Source organism: Oncorhynchus gorbuscha, linkage group LG14 (assembly GCF_021184085.1).
Source record: "Oncorhynchus gorbuscha isolate QuinsamMale2020 ecotype Even-year linkage group LG14, OgorEven_v1.0, whole genome shotgun sequence".
In the NCBI taxonomy this organism is placed as follows: Eukaryota; Metazoa; Chordata; class Actinopteri; order Salmoniformes; family Salmonidae; genus Oncorhynchus; species Oncorhynchus gorbuscha.
The window spans coordinates 60,195,585-60,208,128 of record NC_060186.1 but is presented as its reverse complement, the minus strand read 5'-3'; the positions used below and the strand labels follow the sequence as shown (position 1 = coordinate 60,208,128).

The window sequence follows — 12,544 nt, the reverse complement described above, 5'->3', positions numbered from 1 at the left end:
GGATCCTTCCTGTTGGGCGTGTTGTCGGGTTGACTGTCTGGGGAATTGAGAGACAGGTTAAGCAAGCACTCACGCACACTGCGTCGCCGCGCGCTTGTCCTAGTAACCTTCTTTTCGTTCCTGTTTCTACTCGTCTGGCTGTTCTTCAGTGGGCTCACTCTGCCAAGTTAGCTGGCCATCCCGGCGTTCGGGGTACGCTTGCTTCTATTCGCCAGCGGTTTTGGTGGCCTACTCAGGAGCGTGACACGCGCCGTTTCGTGGCTGCGTGTTCGGACTGCGCGCAGAATAAGTCTGGTAATTTTTTTCTGCTTCTGCTCCTGGTCTTGCTGGGTCTCAGTCTGTTCCCTGCCATCGCATCTCTCCTGTTCTTGTTCCTGCCCTTGCTGTGTCTCAGTCTGTCCCTAGTTGTTACTCTCCTGGCCTGTTTGGTCCTGTTTGCTCTAAAGCTTTCAGTTCTCTACCCGTGTCTCATTTTTTTTTTAGAGTAGTACCCTAGTTTCCCTTTTTATCGTTTTTCGTTACGGTCCTGAGGAGAGGAGTTGGGTTCTTTCTCGGGACGTGCTGGACCGTTTGGGATCTATGATTTCCTCCGTTGCCGCCAGTGTTCCTCCTCGAGAGCGCCAGGAGGTGCTCGGTGAGTGGGGGGGTACTGTCATGTTTTGTCTTATATTGTCTTGTCATTTTGCTTTTCCTTCTGTTCGTTTTCCCCCTGCTGGTCTTTTTAGGTTCGTTCCCTTTTTTCTCTCTCCCTCCCTCTCTCTCTTCTCTCTATCGTTCCGTTCCTGCTCCCAGCTGTTCCTATTCCCCTAATCAATCATTTAGTCTTTCCACACCTGTTCCCTATCTTTTCCCCTGATTAGAGTCCCTATTTCTCCCCTTGTTTTCCGTTTCTGTCCTGTCGGATCCTTGTATATTGTTCGCCGTGCTGTGTCTTGTTTCCCTCAGATGCTGCGTGTGAGCAGGTGTCAGAGTCTGCTACGGTCGGTGCCTTCCCGAGGCAACCTACAGTTTATGGTCGAGTCTCCAGTCTGTCCTCGTCACTACGAGTGGAATTAGTTTTTTATGTTTTGTTTTCTGCTCCGATTTGTCTAGGAGTATTGCCTATTTTCCTTTACTGGAATAAAGACTCTGTTTTCGCCAAGTCGCTTTTGGGTCCTCATTCACCTGCATAACAATATTATGACATTTCAGTGAGATCTACTGTCTCTTTTTTACTATGACATTTCAGCTAGATCTACTGTCTCTTTTATATTATGACATTTCAGCTAGATCTACTGTCTCTTTTATATTATGACATTTCAGCTAGATCTACTGTCTCTTTTATATTATGACATTTCAGCTAGATCTACTGTCTCTTTAATATTATGACCTGCTGGATCTACTGTCTCTTTTATATTATGACCTGCTGGATCTACTGTCTCTTTTATATTATGACATTTCAGCTAGATCTACTGTCTCTTTTATATTATGACATTTCAGCGAGATCTACTGTCTCTTTTATTTTATGACATTTCAGCTTGATCTACTGTCTCTTTTATATTATGACCTGCTGGATCTACTGTCTCTTTTATATTATGACATTTCAGCTAGATCTACTGTCTCTTTTATATTATGACATTTCAGCGAGATCTACTGTCTCTTTTATTTTATGACATTTCAGCTAGATCTACTGTCTCTTTTATATTATGACATTTCAGCTAGATCTACTGTCTCTTTTATATTATGACATTTCAGCTAGATCTACTGTCTCTTTTATATTATGACATTTCAGCTAGATCTACTGTCTCTTTTATATTATGACATTTCAGCTAGATCTACTGTCTCTTTTATATTATGACATTTCAGCTAGATCTACTGTCTCTTTTATATTATGACATTTCAGCTAGATCTACTGTCTCTTTTATATTATGACATTTCAGCTAGATCTACTGTCTCTTTTATATTATGACATTTCAGCTAGATCTACTGTCTCTTTTATATTATGACATTTCAGCTAGATCTACTGTCTCTTTTATATTATGACATTTCAGCTAGATCTACTGTCTCTTTTATATTATGACATTTCAGCTAGATCTACTGTCTCTTTTATACTATGACATTTCAGCTAGATCTACTGTCTCTTTTATATTATGACATTTCAGCTAGATCTACTGTCTCTTTTTTATTGTGACATTTCAGCTAGATCTACTGTCTCTTTTATATTATGACATTTCAGCTAGATCTACTGTCTCTTTTATATTATGACATTTCAGCGAGATCTACTGTCTCTTTTATATTATGACATTTCAGCTAGATCTACTGTCTCTTTTATATTATGACATTTCAGCTAGATCTACTGTCTCTTTCATATTATGACATTTCAGCTAGATCTACTGTCTCTTTTATATTATGACATTTCAGCTAGATCTACTGTCTCTTTTATATTATGACATTTCAGCTAGATCTACTGTCTCTTTTATATTATGACATTTCAGCTAGATCTACTGTCTCTTTTATATTATGACATTTCAGCTAGATCTACTGTCTCTTTTATATTATGACATTTCAGCTAGATCTACTGTCTCTTTTATATTATGACATTTCAGCTAGATCTACTGTCTCTTTTATATTATGACATTTCAGCTAGATCTACTGTCTCTTTTATATTATGACATTTCAGCTAGATCTACTGTCTCTTTTATATTATGACATTTCAGCTAGATCTACTGTCTCTTTTATATTATGACATTTCAGCTAGATCTACTGTCTCTTTTATATTATGACATTTCAGCTAGATCTACTGTCTCTTTTATATTATGACATTTCAGCTAGATCTACTGTCTCTTTTATATTATGACATTTCAGCTAGATCTACTGTCTCTTTTATATTATGACATTTCAGCTAGATCTACTGTCTCTTTTATATTATGACATTTCAGCTAGATCTACTGTCTCTTTTATATTATGACATTTCAGCTTGATCTACTGTCTCTTTTATATTATGACATTTCAGCTAGATCTACTGTCTCTTTTATATTATGACATTTCAGCTTGATCTACTGTCTCTTTTATATTATGACATTTCAGCTAGATCTACTGTCTCTTTTATATTATGACATTTCAGCTAGATCTACTGTCTCTTTTATATTATGACATTTCAGCTAGATCTACTGTCTCTTTTATATTATGACATTCCAGCTTGATCTACTGTCTCTTTAATATTATGACCTGCTGGATCTGCTGTCTCTTTTATATTATGACCTGCTGGATCTACTGTCTCTTTTATATTATGACAGACCAGCTATATCTACTGTCTCTATTATATTATGACAGACCATCTAGATCTACTGTCTTTATTATATTACAACAGACCAGCTTTATATACTGTCTCCATTTCACTTAGGCCATTGATGTGGTCCTGCCCTCCCATCAACAGCCTCATATAGGCTATTTCATGTGGGTTGGGGTGGGGCGGCAGACCCACGCATCTCACATTTCATGACATTACATGTTTATATATTGCTTCTAAAATTTACAAAAAATCACAAATAATAAATTTCAAACAAGGGCATTAGCATGATAAGAACTTACCAGTCCAAACCCTTCTGGTATGAATCTTCAATGGCGAATGACTGACTTTACACTGGAGTTTACTACATGGGTTGGTCTTTTAACACATAAACATGGCCTATTGCCGTTTAGCTCAGCTCATTGGCTATCTACCCAGCTATATTTCAAGACGATCAGTGGTCATTGGGTTAAAAGATAGTCAATCAACAAAACAGCGGGCAAATCATTGGTGCACAATGAACAGTGGTCATTGGTGCACTTGTTGTCTTCAAAACGGTTTCTTTCAGTCAATACGTCCCATGAAATGGCCCATCATGTTTGATTGTGTTACAAACAAACCAGTTGATTGCAGTGAAACCAAACATGACTGGAAAAGTCACGTTCTGTGTGGGTGATTTACCTGGAATGTGTCGTTGAAAATGGAATGAGACGGAATTCACGACACAAGCGGTTCACACAATGTTTTGTGTTAGGCTATAAAAATGGATTTTATCAAACATAAGATCATTCATTGTGTAACAATGAGCATTGGAATTGCAAACAGATGAAGGTCGTCAAAGGTAAACTATTTATTTTAATGCAATTTGTGAATATGTTATGCCTGTGCTGGTTAAAATGTTTTTTTATGGGTCTCTATGCTCAGATAATCGCATCGTATTCTTTCGCAGTAAATTCTTTTTTAAATCTAACAACGCAGTTGGATTAGCAAGATTCTAAGCTTTCGATACATGTGAGACACTTGTATTTTCATGAATGTTTAATATTACTATTTATGTAGCGATCACCGTATGTTGTGGATTTTCAGCCCGCTAGCGGGTTCCGTGCGCAGAGCGGTTAAAGGGCATTATACATTATGTATAGCATTCTAATAAGGGAAAAGGTACAGGTCAATGACCTGTATCTATAGGGACCTTGAATTGTTTGGAACGTAGGCTATAGTATGTCTATAGGGTTAGGGCGGCAGGTAACCTAGCAGTTAGAGCGTTGGGCAGGTAACTGAAAGGTTGCTAGTTTGAATACCCGAGCCAACAAACTTCAAAATGTGTTGCTGTACTCTTGAGCAAGGCATTTAATCCTAATTTTCTCAAAGGGGCACTGTACTACTATGGCTGACCCTGTAAAACAACACGTTTCACTGCACCTACCTGGTGTATGTGAGAAATAAAGGACGTATTGTTTATTGTTTTGTCAAACCCCCCATGTGATCTCTTGATCCTATCGTGGATATGACCTTGTTATGATATGTAAATAAGGAGGCAGGGATAACTCATTTAAAAAACATTATAAATATAGAGCTGAAGAGAAGATGAGGAGATAATGTCATCCACCAATGGCTCTTAATTGTGTTGTTTCAGGCTCCATCGGGAAGAGTGTCACATGTCTTCAGGTAAGGATAAACCACATGTAATAGTGAGGTGCCATTCACTATCTACAGTAGAGCGATCAAAGAATAACCGTTCAAACACCATGAGGAAACCTATTAACCTCACATAGCATAGGAAGACAACACTCCCTGTCTGGTGGAAAATCAAACAGCCATCTTTCTCCTGCCATCGACTGATGTTTTAAAGCAGCTGTCAGCAGTAGAAACGATAACAAAGCATCCTCCCGCCCTTGTTTCGGTCAAAAACTGAGGGATAGGGCTGGAGAAACATACCACTCTCAAATTCTTAGACCGAGCTATGGATGCAAGGACTGACCATCAATGATATCAAAAGGATAGTTATTAACCATGTTTTGAGAGTATACTGTACAGTGTTTGTAACACAAGCTTATATTTTGGGTTTTGATGAGGTATGACAGCTGAACTAAGCTCATGAGGCATTTATAAGTTATATTCTTCAAGAATCGATGGGTACATATCATTCATTAATTGGTTAAAAAAATGGATGTAGCAACTCCATATTGCCCCTTTAAAAGCCTCTAAATAATAACCTGTCATAGGCCTGGACCAGACTGGTCTCTCTTTTCTTTTCTCTCTTGTTCTCTTTTTCTTTTCTATTTTTCTTTCGCTCTTCCTGACACACTGCTGTGCAGGGTCATTCATAATCTGGGTCGCCTTGGCAACCACTCACACTGATGTGTCATCTACTGAGCAGGGCAGCTTTGACCCTGTCTGAGGGACTGTGTCTGTGTGTCCGTGCCGGCATGCGTGTGTGTGTTTGTGTGAGTGTGTGTCCGACCCTGTCAACAGGCCAGTAGGTCAGAATGCAAAGTCAACAGTCAGCTCTCTTCAATGACATGGATTGATGGTAACAGCCATCTCTCCTCAATGACCATTGCTTCATGGTAACAGCCCTCATCAATGACCATGGCTTCATGGTAAGAGCTCTCCTCAATGACCATGGCTTAATGACCATGGCTTCATGGTAACAGTCTGGCAAATTATAACAAATCGACACCCTTCTCGTCCTCCACTTCTTACTTACCCCCTCTCCTCCCCCTCTCCTCTCTCACCCCTTCTCCTCCCCCTCCTCTCACTCACCCCTCTCCTCCCCCTCCACTCTCACCCCCTCTCCTCCCCCTCTCCTCTCACTCACCCCGTCTACTCCCCCTCTCCTCTCTCTCAACCACTCTCCTCCCCCTCTCCTCTCACTCACCCCTCTACCTCACCCAACAACATCATAACACACACCCACACAGATCCTTCCAGTTGATGAAAAACACATTTTCACTACCTAATCAAATTAAGACCTCAATTTGCCAGATAATTTTGTTTTGGTAAATAAAGCATTAGCAGCACTAAACTCCCTATAGCCTACCACAGCTCACAGGCTCACATACTGTGGAGGCTACATAGACTCACATCAAAGTGACTCATATCATACAGATGCACATACAGACATGCATGAATGCACAAGTACACACGGTTGCACACACAAACAGAGAGAAAGAGAGGAGAGAGAGAGAGAGATGATGGGGGGGAGAGAGAGAGAGAGAGAGGCACAGAGAGGCACAGAGAGGCACAGAGAGGCACAGAGAGACACAGAGAGACACAGAGAGACACAGAGAGGCACACAGACACACAGAGACAGACGTATTGGTGATCCTGCCAAATGTTCTCCCAACTGTACACACCGGATGATACATAAAAAAATAGGATCTGTTTTTCCTCTGGAAGAGGACTTCTGATTTATGGGTCCGTAAGAAAGGAACAGCTCCACCAGGACTATCAATGCTGTACTGTATTGTATTGGCTTTCACTTACATTGATCATAAAATGACTGTCTTACCCTTTCCACAGGGAAAATACAAATTCAATCACTTATAGAGCAGGGAAAATCAATCCCCATGAAACATCACACTGCTTTTCCTTTCATTAATTAGACACAGTACAATGGTTTATTATAATAGAGCATTTTTGGGCAGCAACCTAGAAAATAATCTAGGGGAAACACTGGAACCCCAAAAACGGAGAGGACTCACTGACTCATGTTGCTACACTCTAATGTTAATGAACTTTTTCAACCTGGGACCCAAATGACAAATTCTGTGTTTTCCTGGGACCCAAGCTCAGGAAAATATGCAACTATACGTAAATATCGGAAAATTTCATTGCCCTTATGCCTAAAAAAAATGCAATATATACAAAAACAAAAAACAATGAAATACCCATAAATATAGGTTCATGTTTATTTTTCCCCATTAAAAACACTCTTACATTCCTGTCTAGGTTGGAACTGTTTCTGTGAAAATACAATAAATCATTTCATTCTGAACTGGAATAAACAGATTGATCACATCACACAGATGTATAACAGAAAACACACAGGCTCAGTTTTAGTGCAACACTAAGTAACAGTACAGATGAAAAATGATCAGGCCTACTGTACATCTTACTGTAGGAAGTATTGTTGATAGAAGGTCTAGGTTGGAACTGTTGCTGTTGCTGTTAAAATACATATGTTTTTATTCAGAACTGGAATTAACTGATTGATCACCTAACACAGAGGTAGCCCAGATAACACACACACACAGTCCTAATGAGAGGTGTGTGGCTGGTTGAAGATTCAACAAGCAGGTCTATTCTGGTCTCAGTTTGACAGTACAACACTGGTCATTCTCACCATTCAGTCTGTTTCTCAGCATTCAGTCTGTTTCTGTACTTGAGAACCCTGACTTAGGTAGGTACAGTCGAAGTCAGAAGTTTTGGCAAGTCAGTTAGGACATCTACTTTGTGCCTGACACAAGTCATTTTCCAACAATTGTTTACAGGCACAGTATTTCACTTATAATTCACTGTATCACAATTCCAGTGGGTCAGAAGTTTACATACATTAAGTCGACTGTGCCTTTAAACAGCTTGGAAAATTCCAGAAAATTATGTAATGGCTTTAGAAGCTTCTAATAGGCTAATTGACATCATTTGAGTCAATTAGATTTGTATTTTTGCTTGACATCATGGGAAAATCAAAAGAAATCTGCCAAAACCTCAGAAAAAAAATTGCAGACCTCCACAAGTCTGGTTCATCCTTGGGAGCAATTTCCAAATGCCTGAAGGTTCCACGTTCATCTGTACAAACAATAGTACGCAAGTATAAACACCATGGGATTACGCAGCCATCATACCACTCAGGAAGGAGACGTGTTCTGTCTCCTAGAGATGAACGTACTTTGGTGCCAAAAGTGAAAATCAATCACAGAACAACATCAAAGGACCTTGTGAAGATGCTGGAGGAAACAGGTACAAAAGTATCAATATCCACAGTAAAACAAGTCCTACATCAACATAACCTGAAAGGTCGCTCAGCAAGGAATAAAACACTGCTCCAAAATCACCATAAAAAAGCCAGACTACGGCTTGCAACTGCACAAGGGGACAAAGTCCGTAGTTTTTGGAGAAATGTCTTCTGATCTGATGAAACAAAAATAGAACTGTTTAGCCATAATGACCATTGTTATGTTTGGAGGAAAAAGGGGGATGCTTGCAATCTGAAGAACAGCATCCCAACTGGTAAGCACGGGGGTGGCAGCATCATGTTGTGGGGGTACTTTGCTGCAGGAGGAGCTGCTGCACTTCACAAAATAGATGGCATGAGAAAGGAAAAGTATGTACATATATTGAAGCAACATCTCAAGACATCAAATCAAATCAAATGTTTTTATACAGCCCTTCTTACATCAGCTAACATGGAAGCCTTCAAACCTGACTCAGTTACACCAGCTCTGTCAGGGGTCTCTCTCTCTCTAATGCTAGTTCACGATCCTCCACTCTAATGCTAGTTCATATTGCTATACTCTAATGCTAGATCATGATGCTACACTCTGATGCTAGTTCATGATGCTCCATGATGTACATGATGTACATGATGCTCCATTCTAATGCTAGTTCATGATGCTCCACTCTAATGCTAATTCATGATGCTATACTCTAATGCTAGTTCATGATGCACCACTCTAATGCTAGTTCATGATGCTACATTCTAATGCTAATTCATGATGCTACACTCTAATGCTAGTTCATGATGCTCCATTCTAATGCTAGTTCATGATGCTCCATTCTAATGCTAGTTCATGATGCTCCATTCTAATGCTAGTTCATGATGGTCCACTCTAATGATAATTCATGATGCTCCACTCTAATGCTAATTCATGATGCTCCGCTCTAATGCTAGTTCATGATGCTCCACTCTAATACTAGTTCATGATGCTACACTGTAATACCAGTTAATTATGCTACACTCTAATACTAGTTCATGATGCTACACTGTAATACTAGTTCATGATGCTACATTCTAATGCTAATTCATGATGCTACACTCTAATGCCAGTTCATGATGCTCCATTCTAATGCCAGTTCATGATGCTCCATTCTAATGCCAGTTCATGATGCTCCATTCTAATGCCAGTTCATGATGCTCCATTCTAATGCCAGTTCATGATGCTCCACTCTAATGACAGTTCATGATGCTCCACTCTATTGCCAGTTCTCAACCACCATCTTAGGCCAGAGCCCTGGGGCCTGAGAGCTGAGGACACTAGACAGCTGAGGTCAGTGTGAGTGAACAGCGTTTCCCCAAGGGAAGGGAGGGGAACACTAATGAATAGTAATCAGGCTGTAAATTGCAACCCTCTACAGGAAATTAGAGACTGATTGAAGGCTCCTCATCTTCCTGCACATCATTGATCCTCAGCAGCCGTCACCACAGCAACACTCACTCAGACCTCCCCAGGTTGAACTGAACTCACTAAGCCTGGGACACTTCTCTCATCTCGTGTTTGTGATTAGGATAGGCATGAAATAAATCTGATCTATGACCAGTTAGACACTCGTTACACTGGCACCGGGCCTGACAGGTGTGAGGTGAGGTGTTGATCCAGAGACCGTTTGTTTGTGTTTTGTGGGGTAGGGCCTATTCTAAAGGTTAGATTATGATTGGCACTTCTCTCTAAAGCCCCTGCCCTCAGAGTAGAGGGCTGACATAAACTCATTTTTAGATTATAACGATGTAAATAATATTGGAAGCCACTAATATATTTCATCATGGTAAAACCAAAGTGACCTTCAAGACAGACTGGGCACTGACCACTGACCGCTCGATCACCTGTAATGGTTGTTTAGGAACCTGAGAGCACATAGCGATGCAGCAGTCACTTAGGTGAGATCAATACAGGGTAGTGTTTCTGAACATATGAGGTCAACAACACAGGACAAAGCACACCAAAAACCTTTATGTGACCTGTATACCTTGTTTGAGTATGGTGGCCTGGCAAGGTTGACTCCATCTCTGATGACTTTATCCCTAATCATGATCTTCAGCTTCAGTTTGGGGTAAATCACCAGCTCCCTCCTGTTGCCAAGCGTCAGGTTCCTCTGCGCACCTAGATACGCGCCCCCATTACCCCCAACCTGGTCACTATTTGGTTCGATCCAAGACTTGGATTTCCAGGAGTTTAGACTCGTACTGGTCCAACAGGTGGTTGTTTGGTGGTGTGGTGGGGATCGGCTCAAGCATGAAATACAGCCCGGCAACTGCCTCATCCTCAGCTTTCAGCCTTTGCACCACTTAGTGGATCCTTTGTAGTTGGTGTGGTATGTAGACACCATCGCCTTCCAGATCATAGTAGCCGTTATCCACGAAGGACTCCACAAACTGAGAGAGCTACCCCCTCTTGACAGCAGAGAAAAAAAAAATGTTTTAAAGTTAATTTCCTGCAACTTTGTCATTGGGTGTTTAGAACATGTTGCAGTGTAATGTAAAGCAAGTTTTCTACAGTTCTACACATTTCGGGATGTTAGTGAATTTTTGTCAATTTGAAAATACATTCCAATGTGATTCTACTCATTTTGCCATGGGGCAGATGTACATGTTTGCAGTTTTAAAGCTAATTTCCTGAAATTCTACTCATTTTGCCATGGGGCAGATATATATATGTTTGCAGTTTTAAAGCTAATTTCCTGAAATTCTACTCATTTTGCCATGGGGTGGAGAGAAATAATTTGATCAGTTTTACAGATAATTTCCTGCAATTCTACACATGCCATGTTAATGATATCTGAGCATGAGTGAGTAACCGAATCAATGGAGGTCAGGGCCCCTGGGTATGTGCCCTGCTTGCCCGGTTGGTCATTCTGCCATGATTACCAGACATTTAGATAACTGACTAGACTAACTTTGCAATCTAATAATTATCTGCTGACATGGCTAATTGAGTGACTATCAGTGACTGACAAAACAAGTGTAAAACTGCTGATGCACAACCACATTTCAAACTTGCACCTTGTGTTTTCTAGTATTCCAACTCTTGTAAGTTGAGACCTGATTGAGTTCCTAAACTACTCTTCTAGTGGCCAGGGGCCCCCTAGTGGCCAGGGGCGATAAATGACCAATTATGTTGCTTATGCCTGGAGCCAGCACTGGAGAGAGCTTGAGGGTCTTCAGCCACTCAAACACGATGCTGGGTCCACTGGTGGTCATTTTGGGGAGCAAAATGAAGAACAATGTGAAGGAAAAAAGTTCACAGCACTTCACTGTTTTCCCTCAACCTAATTATTCAGTAAATAACCAGATAAACACTCTAGTAGTGAGTGCTTTAGCTTTTTACTAATGAAAATCCTGACAAATGTAGTACCCTCATCATCTAGCTCCCCAGTATCCCCACTATGAATAGTCCCCAGTATCCCCACTATGATTTGTCCCCAGTATCCCCACTATGAATAGTCCCCAGTATCCCCACTATGATTAGTCCCCCAGTATCCCCACTATGATTAGTCCCCAGTAGCCTCACTATGATTAGTTCCCAGTACCATACCAATGCTCTTTTGTCTTAGAGGTCCTGCCTGGATTCCACTCAAATGAATGGAACTGAGTGAGTGTTTGCTGCCATCTAGTGAAAATGTTTGATTCATCACTAACTGTGCCTGGAGTCTGGATTCTGGGACTTGACCTTGATGAGATCATCCTGATGCTCAGCTTTAACCCTCAAACTACATGTTACTGTCTGAGGCACACACTTTTAGATATCCCAGATGTTATATCAATGCTGTATGACTATAGCTTCGGCCTCAAGTCAGTACTGTAACCAGTTATTACTGACTTATTGATAAATAATTAAAGGAGCAGCACCTCCCTGCAACGATGACACAATGCATTCACCTTAGTCTTCATGAAGAAACATGGAGAATAAACCGACACCAAAGGTATGCATGTTTTCCACTTTTATTTTCCATTGCACAGTCATTTCTATCTACAGAATTATTTCTAAATTGTTTGTGGCAGCAGATAAAGTCATAAACATCCATGTGAAATTTGCATAAAACTGTACAAGAAAATTGGCTACAATGAGAAAATACTGCAACCCACTGATAACTGTTAAATCCAGGACAGAAATGGCATTATGGCGGACAGACTCCCTCTTGTGAGTATGAATAATAGCAGGTAAGAAGAATACTGCGTACTGAGTGTGTGGGATAGAAACAACTCACTCAAAGACAAGAGAAAACTCATCGAAAACCTGAAAAATAAAAGAGATCTAGAATGAACGGGAAGGACCT

The 12,544-nt window shown here is 40.5% G+C and overlaps 1 pseudogene; it reads right to left on the bottom strand.

The window, feature by feature from the left end:
- Nucleotides 1-10,031: 10,031 nt before the first annotated feature.
- LOC123995545 lies at nt 10,032-11,468 on the bottom strand (annotated as a pseudogene).
- Between the last annotated feature and the right edge of the window lie 1,076 nt (nt 11,469-12,544).